The sequence below is a fragment of the Sturnira hondurensis genome, unplaced genomic scaffold (genome assembly GCF_014824575.4).
Source record: "Sturnira hondurensis isolate 20B ecotype Veracruz unplaced genomic scaffold, ASM1482457v3 Scaffold0000648, whole genome shotgun sequence".
Lineage (NCBI taxonomy): Eukaryota > Metazoa > Chordata > Mammalia > Chiroptera > Phyllostomidae > Sturnira > Sturnira hondurensis.
In genome coordinates this window covers 9,479,837-9,491,239 of record NW_028073279.1, presented here as the reverse complement: position 1 = coordinate 9,491,239, position 11,403 = coordinate 9,479,837, and the positions used below count along the sequence as shown (strand labels likewise).

General features: G+C 40.6%; 1 protein-coding gene across 1 annotated transcript in view; it reads left to right on the top strand.

Annotated features, from left to right (window-relative positions):
- CACHD1 (cache domain containing 1) overlaps positions 1 to 11,403 on the top strand; it is a 212,800-nt gene that overhangs the window by 118,901 nt on the left and 82,496 nt on the right. The window lies entirely within an intron of this gene.

Sequence of the window (11,403 nt, the reverse complement as noted above, 5' to 3'; positions counted from 1 at the left end):
CTGGAAATTGTAGTGGAAAGAACACTTACCTAGAGGTACAAAGAACTTACTTTTCAATTTGAGTTGGCCTTTTAATTAATTAGCTGTGATCTGAAGTTACTTAATGTTTGTTTTTATGTGCAGTTTTCTACCAGTGAATAGCAGTCTTTATTATACCAATTTTCTAGGGCTATTTAGAATGAGTAAACTGTATTAACATACTTTAAAAATTGTGAATGTAAATGTTACCATAATTAGTGTGTATTATCCCCTTTTGCACAATAAATACTCTTGAGATCATTCAAGGGATGAAAATGACATAGTTTGGGGGGTTTTGTTTAGTGATTAAATGATGCTTTGCTTTTGCAAGCAAGTTTTTTACTTATTATAGTTTCTTGGTGAGCTATGTTGGTAGCAGACTATCCTTAAGATATTTTATTTCTCCATCTGTGTGATATTATTATGAGCTTTCACTCTGGCTGACCCTGTCTGTTACCCAAGGAAGCTCAGATTAGTTGTTTACTAAATTAAGTGGAAAAGGTATATACCATTTGGAATGAGACTCTCTGGGTATGACTCCTCCCTACAGCCCATAATACTCAGATGGACTTGGGTACTTAATGCCTTTGAGCCACCCTATCTTCATCCCTAGAAAGGGAACAATTACAAAAACTTACTCTTTGTAATACTTCAGTATTATACTTCTTTATAATACTTATTATAGCCAGTATTTTATTTTGTTCACTATATTCTGCATTTTATTTTTTAAAGTATGTTTTATTGATTATGTTATTATAGTTGTCCCAATTTTTCCCCTTTGCCCCCCTCCACCCAGTACCCCTTCCCTCCAGCAGTACCCCCACCCTTAGTTCATGTCCATGGGTCATGCATGTAAGTTCTTTGGCTTATCTGTTTCCTGTACTGTTCTTAACCTCCCCCTGTCTATTTTGTACCTGTCGATTGTGCTTTTTGTTCTCTACCCCTTTTTTCCCTTTCCCTTCCCAGCTGGTAGCCGTCAAAATGATCTCCATACCTATGAGATTCTGTTTCTGTTCTGGTTGTTTTCTTAGTGCTTAGTTTGTTTTAGGATTTTGTTTGTTTGTTTAGGATTCAGTTATTGATAGTTGTGAATGTGTTGCCTTTTTAATGTTCATAGTTTTGATCCTCTTTTTCTTCAGTGAGTCCCTTTAACATTTCATATACTAAGGGCTTGGTGATAATGAACTCCTTTGGATTTACCTTCTCTGGGAAGCACATTATCTGCCCTTTGATTCTAAATGATAGCTTTGCTGGATAGAGTAGTCTAAATTGTAGGTCCTTGCTTTTCATCACTTTGAGTACCTCTTGCCAGTCCCTTCTAGCCTGCAAAGTTTCTTTTGAGAAATCAGCTGATAGTCTCATGGGAACTCCTTTGGAGGTAACTATCTGCTTTTCTCTTGCTGCTTTTAAGATCCTCTCTTGATCTTTAGTCTTTGGCATTTTAATTATGATGTGTCTTGATGCGTTCCTCTTTGGGACCAACTTGTTTGGGACTCTCAGTGCTTCTTGGACTTGGATGTCTATTCCTTTGCCATATTAGGGAATGTTTTGTTCATTATATTTTCAAATAAGTTTTCAATTTCTTGCTCTTACTCTTCACCTTCTGGCATCCATAAGATTCACATATTGGCACATTTGGAGATGCCCCAGAGGTTCCTAAGTCTATCTTTGTTTCTTTGAATTCTTGTTTCTTCTTTCTGTTCTAGTTGAATGTTTATTTTTTCCTTATGTTCCAAATCATTGGTTTGAATCCCAGCTGCCTTCACTTCTCTGTTGGTTCCCTGTAGATTTTTATTTCAATTAGTGTAACCTTCATTTCTTCCTTTATGTTGTTGCTGTACTCAGTGAGCGCTCTGAGCATCCTGATATACCAGTATTTTGATCTCTGTGTCTGATAGGCTGGCTCTCTCTGTTTCACTTAGTCCCTTTTCTGGGTTTTGTTCCGTTTTTTCATTTTGGCCATATTTCTTGATCTTCTCAATTTAGCAGTCTCCCAGGGTTAGTTTCTGTGTATTAGGTACAGTTGCTTTGACGCCCTGTCTTAGTACTATGGCCTACTATAGAAAAGGCACCTGTAAATTATGTGGGGCAGACCCTTAGGGAACTGCAAGGGTGGGCAACCACTTGACTGCTTTTTGTCTGTGTGGGTTTGGCTTGGAGAGGGGACAGTGCTGCCCCCTGGCTTCTGGAGGTTCGCCTGGCACTCGCCCCTGGTTACTTCACCCTCTTCCTGTGTGCCACTTGGCGCCCTTCCAGCTGCTGACCCAGTGGTGAATTCCGGAGTGCGTGGGTTTGCATATGTTTAAAGACTCTGCAGGCCCTTTAAGCAGCAAAGATCCAGCAGTTTGTTCTGCCTCCCCACCCCCCCACTGATTTTTATAGCCAGAGGTAATGGGATCTATCTTCCCAGTGCTGCGCCCCTGGGTTTGTGTGGTCTGGCCTGTGGCTGGGGTCACTCCCTCCCAAGGTATCCTCCTGATTTTCACCCACCGTACGTGAGCGTGAGACCGATTGTCCGGCGGCTGCCACCTCTCTGCCCGTCGCTGTGATTCCGCCCCTCCTACCCGGCTGGGTGTGTGTGTCTTCTTCACATCTTGGTTGTCAGACTTCATGCAGCTCAATGTTCTGATGGTTCTGGGTGTTATTAGCTTGAGATTTGATTGTAATGCTTTCTATCATTGTGCGAGGCGGCAAAGCACGTCTACCTACACGTCCATCCTCACAGGAATTCCCCATCAAATTTAAAAATTATTGGGTGGGGGGGGCAAATACTGAACATAATTTATAGTTAGGGCAAAAGGTGACACAGCTGAGCGGCGATATGGTTCTTCAAAGCTGAGAAATGTACCAGGTGGGTATCATCACTGCAGACTCTATAAACTTGAGAAATAGGTCTGGCATTTGATCTGGTCATTTGGAGGAATATTGCAAGAAAATAATCGGACGTGTCTATAAAGATAAACACATAAAGAAAGTCATTCAGAAGAAAGAACATTGTAAAAGCCCCAACTTTCTAGCTATAGGGGTTCGTTAAGGAGTCCTATCCTATAAAAGCGAGATGATAAGATGCAGCCATGCTGTAGAAGAGTATTAGCTTACTTGTGAAAATGGCCATACATGCATGTGCACACACACACACACTCATTAAAAGTTTGGGGGGAGTCACACCAAAATGTTGTCAGGGAAGGGCATTCATTTCCATTTTGAATATGCAGAGATAAGGGTGGGGGTCTGAGATAGCCATCCAGATATTTGGCAGAATCACAGTGGTCTACCTTTTAGAGAATACAGGGAAATGTAAACTGCATTTGGTTTCTTCCCTCCCGGAATTTCTCATTGAGTTCAGTCTAACGTCCAAGAGACCTTAATGGTACTTCTAGAAGGATGCGTGCCGCTGAGTACTTGGGTTAGTGTGAGAGGCTATTCCTCTTTCAGAGGTGAGACCACAGCACTGCATGTCGCACGGGGACTCAGCGAGGCCATGAGGCAATCTTCCCTCCTCACTAGTGGTTGACAGAACTGAGAACTGCCATTGGAGATGAGTCCTGTAAAACCAGGGCAGTTCTGGCTCCAACGCTGAGTAATCAGATGTACAGGTGAGCAAGACAGGCCCCTCTGGTGGCACATTACAGAGATCTGACAACACCCGTTTGCCACTGAAGTGGCAGGTGACGACTACCGTTTCTCTTAACTGAGTCTTCTTGGCTGTGCACTGAGCTCATTTTCCAGGGGCCTGTGCGTAGGAATTTTCAGCGTGAACTCTGAGCTGATGCTTTTCTAGCCATTAGCCAAACGATAACACCTTCTAACTTTACAATAGCCTCTCACCTTTTTACATGAAGATTCAAACGTGGGCAGAGTTAGTAGCAGGTAAACAAGAGTGAGAAGACTTAGCTGCCTTTGTTCCAGGTCCTCATAAAACAGTTTTCTCTGCATCCTGTAACTGGTGCCCTCCTGCACACATTTTCAGTTCCCTCTCCCTTATTTCCAATCCTTCTGAAAATTCCTACAATTTGAATCTTAGGGAGTTCATGTTGGAGTTAAGTTCAAAAAGGAAGATTCCTAGGCTTGGGAAGTAATTTAAAGACATACTGAAAATGATTATTGTAAATGCCAGGCAACTCTGGTTTTGAGCCTTACCTTTTTCACTCACGAGTTGACCTTGGGAAGTCACTTCATTCTGACCTTCAGTTTCCTTACCAGTGAGATAGTACCTGCCATGCAGGGTTTTCATCCCCTTATCAGTGGGATGAAAATAATGCCAGTACCCACCTCACATCTCCTACCTGGGAGATATGTTTTGGTCATAACTTGTAAATGTGATCATTATGCATTTCAATATTATCCTCTACATCAAGGGATATTGTTTTTTCTCTTATGGCAATAACGTAGAGTTTCTTTTTAAAAAATAAATATGTCTAAACTAAAAGTGAGTTAATTGAAATAAAAATATCAAGTGAATGTAACCAAAATTTTAAAAGTGCTAGATATGGTAATGACTGAAGTTTATGAAAAATGGACTCAAGATTGTTGCTAAAATCCTTCCAACATCTGGCCACGTGCATATGTATTAATACAGCCATTACAAAAATATATAAGCAACCAGACTTGAGATCAAGGGTCTTTAGTCTTAGATCTGGATCTTGTCCATTTTTTATAAGTGGGCTCTGTACCCATTTTTAAAAACAGCACTGGCCCAGTGACACTCTAGCAACTTGTCACAGACATTCCAAGTGCCTGTGGCCTGTGGACCTTGCTTCTTCAAATGTATAAAGAAATATGGGGAAAAGGCTTTTCACTTTTTGTTTTAGGCCTCGACTTTTACTAATTTATAATTAGTACTTGGTATTTATAGTTAGTATTTATAATTTGTATTTTTCTCTCTAAGCCTTAGTAATGCATATTTAAGGAAATAAACTCCCAGTGCTGAAGAGAGGGGGACTTTAAAGCATAGAGCGTTCCGCAGATCACACCCTGAAGGTTATACTATGGTGACAACAGAGAGAACCTGCAAGGCAGCAGAAAATCTGATTTTTCAGATGATTTTGATACTTTCCTTCTTGAATCAGTCAACTCTTAAAATTCTTATGCAGGAGCCCTAGAAGTTAATTATTTTGTACAGGATCCTGCACAATGATTAGGCACTCCTCCATTGCTGGTGTACAGGACCCTGCCCAGTGGTTGGGCACTCCAACATTGCTTGTGAATGGGACCCTGCCCAATGGTTGAATGTTCCGCCATTGCTTGTGCACAGGACCCCGCCCAGTGGTTGGGCACTCCAACATTGCTTGTGCACAGGACCCCGCCCAGTGGTTGGGCGCTCCTCCATTGCTTGTGCACAGGACCCTGCCCAGTGGTTGAATGTTCCGCCATTGCTTGTGCACAGGACCCCGCCCAGTGGTTGGGCGCTCCTCCATTGCTTGCTGAAGGAATGATCTGAAGAATTACCATTCTGAAATATGGAGAAAAGTAGATAAGTTAAGGCTTAATCTAAGACATTCATTTCCAGTGTCTTACTTACAATAACATAATTTTGAAAAAAAATCATTTATTCGTGTAATTTCATTAACAGCTCCCTTTGTGTTGTTGCATCGGGTCAGGTGATGAGGGCGCATGTGATCCTAGACTGTCCCACAAAAAGCACACAGACACACAGACTTGCAATTACACTCACGGGCTGTGTGTAGCCTACAGATGTGTTTATCTTGGCCCCACAAAATGCTTTAAATGTTTTTAAGTTTGGTAAGGTTTAAAATCTGTTGCCAACATTTAAACTTTGGGAGGTTACCCATGTTAAAAATCCAAACTTTAGTCTTCTCTGAAATTCAGAAGAAGATAATGGCAATAGTGAGTCCACATTCCCACAGATTTCTCCCCTTTGAAGACAGGACATGCATTCTCCCATTCACCACAGTTCCCACAAGTCCATATTGTATTATGTGCACCCATTCCTCAGACTTTTCATTGCCTACTTAGCTCACATTACATGTGACTTTGCAACTCATCATCTGAAAAGACTACAAATGTTAATAAGTTCCACTTAAGAAAATGTCCATATGCATTTCCTTCTGTTGCAACTTAAGCGTGCATCCTCATTCTCTCCACTGTAAAGGATATAGCTCCTTTCTGCATAACACCAAGCACGTCTGCCCTAGAAACCTGGCTTGCCACAGAGATAGGGCTGTGCAGTGTGCATCAGAAGCTGCTGTTAGCCAGCAGGCCCTGACAGCACTTGGCTTTTACATAGGCCAGTCAGCAACTGTATCTTCCACATCTCTTCATTTCTCTCCTCCCAGTCCACAGTCTCTGCTGTAGATGTTCCTGCCCAGTGGCAATCTTACTTGTAATTTTTGATGTCATTATTTAAAAAGAAGGAAACAATGGAGAGGGTAAACTTGAAGGTGAATACTGGGAAGATGAACTTAGACTATTTTGAGTGTGTCTCCAAGTGGATTCAGTGCTGTTAACCTCACTCACTTGATGCTTATTCATTGTTAATCATGATAGGAATTGGCATTAAGGCATCTAGGTTTGAGATAACAAAGTGATACTCCAGTGAAGCTAGAATAAGTAAGCAACTTATTTCCAAGGCTCTCAGAAGCCAACCACCTGGAGGTAGCTCTATAGAGACTTCTCATATTCACCAGGGGAGACTTTAAAAGCCTCCCTGATTCCAAAAAAGGAAGAAACTTTGGAACCATTATAAAATTGGGCCCCTGCTATTTTACAACTTGCTTTTTTAGTTGGAGCATCCACTGAGGTTGATACAGGCACTGGGGAAGGCAGGTAGGACTCATGTCATTTTCTGAGAAGCCAAAGTTAATGCATCCCCAGCTGGTGCCCATTAGAACTGTATGATTCAAGAGTCAGGTCTTATCAGTCAACCTGTTGGGGGTATTGTGCTGTAGGCAAAGCAACTAGCATGGGTTCTGATGAAGAAACGGGCTTCTGGTTACAATCCCATGAATAGCCACAGTTATAACTCTCTGTGTGACTCAGGGTTCTTCAAAGAAACAGAACCAATAGGGTGAGAGACAGATTTGTTGTAAGGAATTGGCTCACGTGATTGTGGCTATGTAAGTCCAAAATCTGCAAGGTAGCGCAGCAAGACAGAAGCTGAAGAAAGCATCCCAGTCTCAGTCCAATGGCAGAGTTCCTTTCCTGGGGGAGGCCAGACTTTGTCCTGTTGGGTCTTTCAGCTAACTGGATAAGGCTCACCCGCAAGTCCACCAATTTATCCCTCAAAATCCTTCTCAGACACACCCCAGAATAGTGTTTGACTAAGTATCTGGGTACCAGGGCCCAACCAAGTTGACACATAAATTAACCATCATACCCACCTTTCAAAGAAAGAACAGAAAATTGGGATAGAAGATCTAATGTTGAAGTTAAATTTTTATGAACCCACATGTTTATATTGGAGGATGCTAGACTCTCTCATTCTGTGGACCTTTCAAAGCTGGAGACCTCTCCCTAATTTCAAACTATATTACAAACATATTGGAAACAAACAAACAAAAACAGACATGCGGCTCAGTGGAACAGAGCACAGAGCGCAGAAATAAACTCACACATATATGGTCTATTAATTTATGACAAAGATGCCAAGAATATACAGTGGGGAAGGGATGGTCTCTTAAAGGTGTTCAGAAAACTGGACCACTATTTATACTATATACAAAAAACAACTTAAACTGGATGAAAGACTTGAATATAAGACCTAAACCATAAGACTCCCGGAAGAAAACATTAGGCAGTAAGCTCTTTGACATCAGTCTTGTCCAAGATTTTCAGGATCTGACTCTACAAGCAAAAATAAACAAGTGGGATACTTCAAACTGAAAGCCGCTGCACAGCAAAGGAAATCGTCAAAGGAATGAAAAGGCAGCCTACTGAATGGGAGAAAATATTTGCAAGTCATGTATCTGGCAAGAACTTAATACCCGAAATATATAAGGAGTTTGTACAACTCAATAGCAATAAAACAAGTCTGATTTAAACATGGGCAGAGGATCTGAGTAGACGTCTGTTTATCCAAAGATGTACAGATGGCCAACAGGTGCGTGAAAAGATGACCAACATCACTAATCGTTAGGGAAATGCAAATCAAAACCACAATGGGAAGTCATCTCACACCTGTTAGAATGGCTATCATCAAAAAGACAAAAATGATAAGTGTTGGCGAGGATGTGGAGAAAAGGAAGCCCTCATGCACTGTTGGTGGGAAGGGAAATTGGTACAACCACTGTGGGAAGCAGTACGGAGATTCCTTGAAAAATGAGGACTACCATATGACCTAGCAATTCCAGTTTAGATATTTATTTGAAGGAAAGAAAAACGCTAATTCAAAAGGTATCTGTTCCCTCGTGTTATTGCAGCACTATTCACAATAGTCAAATTATGAAAACAATCTGAGTATCCATCAATGGGTGAATAGACTTAGAAGTAGCATTGTATCTATACAAAGTGAATTATATATTATTCACCTATAAAAAAAAGAGTGGGATCTGTTCATTTGCAACAACATGGTTGGATGTTGAGGGCATTAAGCTAAGTAAAATAAATCAGAGAAAGACAAATATATGACCTCACTTATATGTGGAATCTTCTTTTTTTTTAAATATTTTATTTATTTATCTTTAGAGGGGAAGGGAAGGAGAGAGGAAGAGAAACATCAATGTATGGTTGCTCCTCATGCATCCCCTGCTGGGAACTGGCCCCTGCTGGGAACTGGCCCCTGCTGGGAACTGGCCTGCAATGGCCTGCAACCGAGGCATGTGCCCTGACTGGGAATCGAACTGCGATTGTGTGGTTTGCAGGCCCGCACTCAATCCACTGAGCTACACCAGCCAGGGCTCTTGGAATCTTCTTTAAAAAAAAAAAAAAACAAAACAAGCTCATGGATACAAAGAACAGGTTGGTAAGGGTCAGGGGTCAGAGAAATGGGCAAATAGGTCACATGGTACAAACTGCCAGTTACAAAATAAATACCACATGGGGATATAATGTATAGAATGGAGACTATAATTAATAACACAGTGTTGCATATTCAAAAGTTGCTAAAAGAGTGGACCTTAAAGTCCTCATCAGAAGAAAAAAGTTGTCACTGTATGGTGGCAGGTGTTACCTAGAATGATTGTGGTGAATACTTAAAACATATACAAATATCTAATCATTATGTTTAGACACCAACACCTGACACTATGTTTAGACACCTGACACTAATATGATATGTTAAGTATTTCTCAACTTTTTAAGAACATTAATGTTCATGCTAATGGACTACCTGGAAAGGAAAGGAAAGGAATCCTAGCATTTGAGTAATTTTTTTCATGTAAATTGATTGTGTCTTTTGTGCCATGATTTAGATGTTGTGCAAATTTCTCTATTCACATTTCAGGTTCTTTAAATGTTATTGACATCATCAGAGCCAGAAATAAGTTACTTAGAGAATTATTTTTAATTTTGATGATTAACTTCCTGACCCATAATGTTTACCTCCCTGTGCTAAGCTCTCAAGGGATTTAGCTTCAGGTCAGGTTTTCATGTTTTGTTTTGTTTGTCTTTAAGTTAAACTCAACCATTAGCTTTCTTTCATTTTAAGAAAAGGCAGGTTTCTTTTACATTTTTTTTGTTTCCTTTTTTAAAATCAGCTCAGTCTCCAGGATGGTGGAAAGAAGTACCTTTAGCAGTGAAGACAGTTTTCCCTTCAGTGTAAGTTCAGTCATGATGCAAGGTTCACCGTAGTAATACAGTACTAAGACTGGGTGGGCCTCCGTTCTGTCGCTTTGCTGTGGGACGTACACTTAGCCTTTTTAGTCTTCAGTTTCCTCTACTATAAAATGAGCAGTTTAAACTGTACTCCAGAGACCCGTCTCTCAAGAGTCACTGATTTCCCTCAACCTTCTTAGAAGCTGTTTTTAACTGGAGCCATTTGCCATTACAGGCAACTTTTCCTACTGCCCAAAGTTGGGCATTCTGGAGTTCATGAGGAAATTTGGTTTCTTCTTTTTGAGAGTCACCTAGGAGGGAAAAAGATAGTATACAGCAAGGCCTACAGATATTAAGTCCCTCACCATTTGTTTATTCATTTAAAAAAATTATCACTTGTGAAATCGCCTACGGGAGAGGCATTTCAGCTGAATGTGTAAGTAGAAAAAGGATTTGAAAACTTGAAGATATGGAGGAAATGATTTCCAGGAGAGAAATGTCAATATGAAGGAAACCCCATTGCTGGAAATGGCCAGTTGCTCTGACATCTGGAGCAAGTGATGGAAGGTGTGGCTGAGAAGTTGGATGAGTAACATTTCACAGAGACTCTTAAAAATGCTAGACTGGAGAACCTGAACTTCATTCAGGAGAGTATAGGCTCTGAAAATGAAGTAAAGGACAATGTCCTCACTTGCTACTTTATTGTTACTATATAATAGCAGACACCAATAATACTGATTTCTTGAAAGAGATTATTGACTTAAGATTCTTGACAAAGGAAATGAAATGATGAGTGATGAGCTCTTAGGGGATTTTACTTGTCAACCATGTAGTGATTAAAAGACATAGTCTGATTTCATTCACATAAGCGAGGAAGACGAGGGGGCCTGGACATGGCGGTTGGCACTCCCTCTGTTGGGTTGGAAGAGGGAGGGTCCGAAGGTGTTCGAGGTTAGTTCTGGGAACTGCAGGAGGGGTCAGTAGCAGGCTCTAAGGCATGTTCTCACCCTTGTGCCCCCTCATCCTTCTTCTCAGTTTCACTGAGTTCAGGGACCCTGTCACATTTAACCTGGTATTCGACACCTTGCTTGAACAGGTCCTCGGTAAATACTTGCTGAAGGTGTCACTCTGTGGCATCAAACCAGATTTTGTCTTTAGCTTTTGGGAAATGGTGATGGTGATGATGTCAGAATTACTGAGCTTCTTCACCTACAGGCAGGAATTCGAGTACTTTTATACCTATTCATAAAAGTTGTTCTTTTCATCTGAGTATCATTGTTATAAGCCCTGATGCAAAACTGAAGTTGATATTGACTGAGTTGTTACAGTTATCAGCTAAATTAGGTCATTAGTAATAATGGATCTGAATAATTATTATGACACCATATTAACTGATTGTATGCAGGGTGAATTTAAAACACAAAATTTCCAAGTACCTGTATATACAGTAGTTTTCCTTCATCCACAGGGCATATGGTCCAAGACCCCAGTCACCTAAAACCAAAGAATTACTGAGACCCCAGTTCCTTTGGTCACCTAAAACCAAAGAATTACTGAGCCCTATATCATACTATATTTTTCCTAAACATGTATACTTATGATAAAGTTTATTATTTATCATGATCAGGCACACTAAGAGATTAACAACAATAATTAATGGTAATATAGAACAAT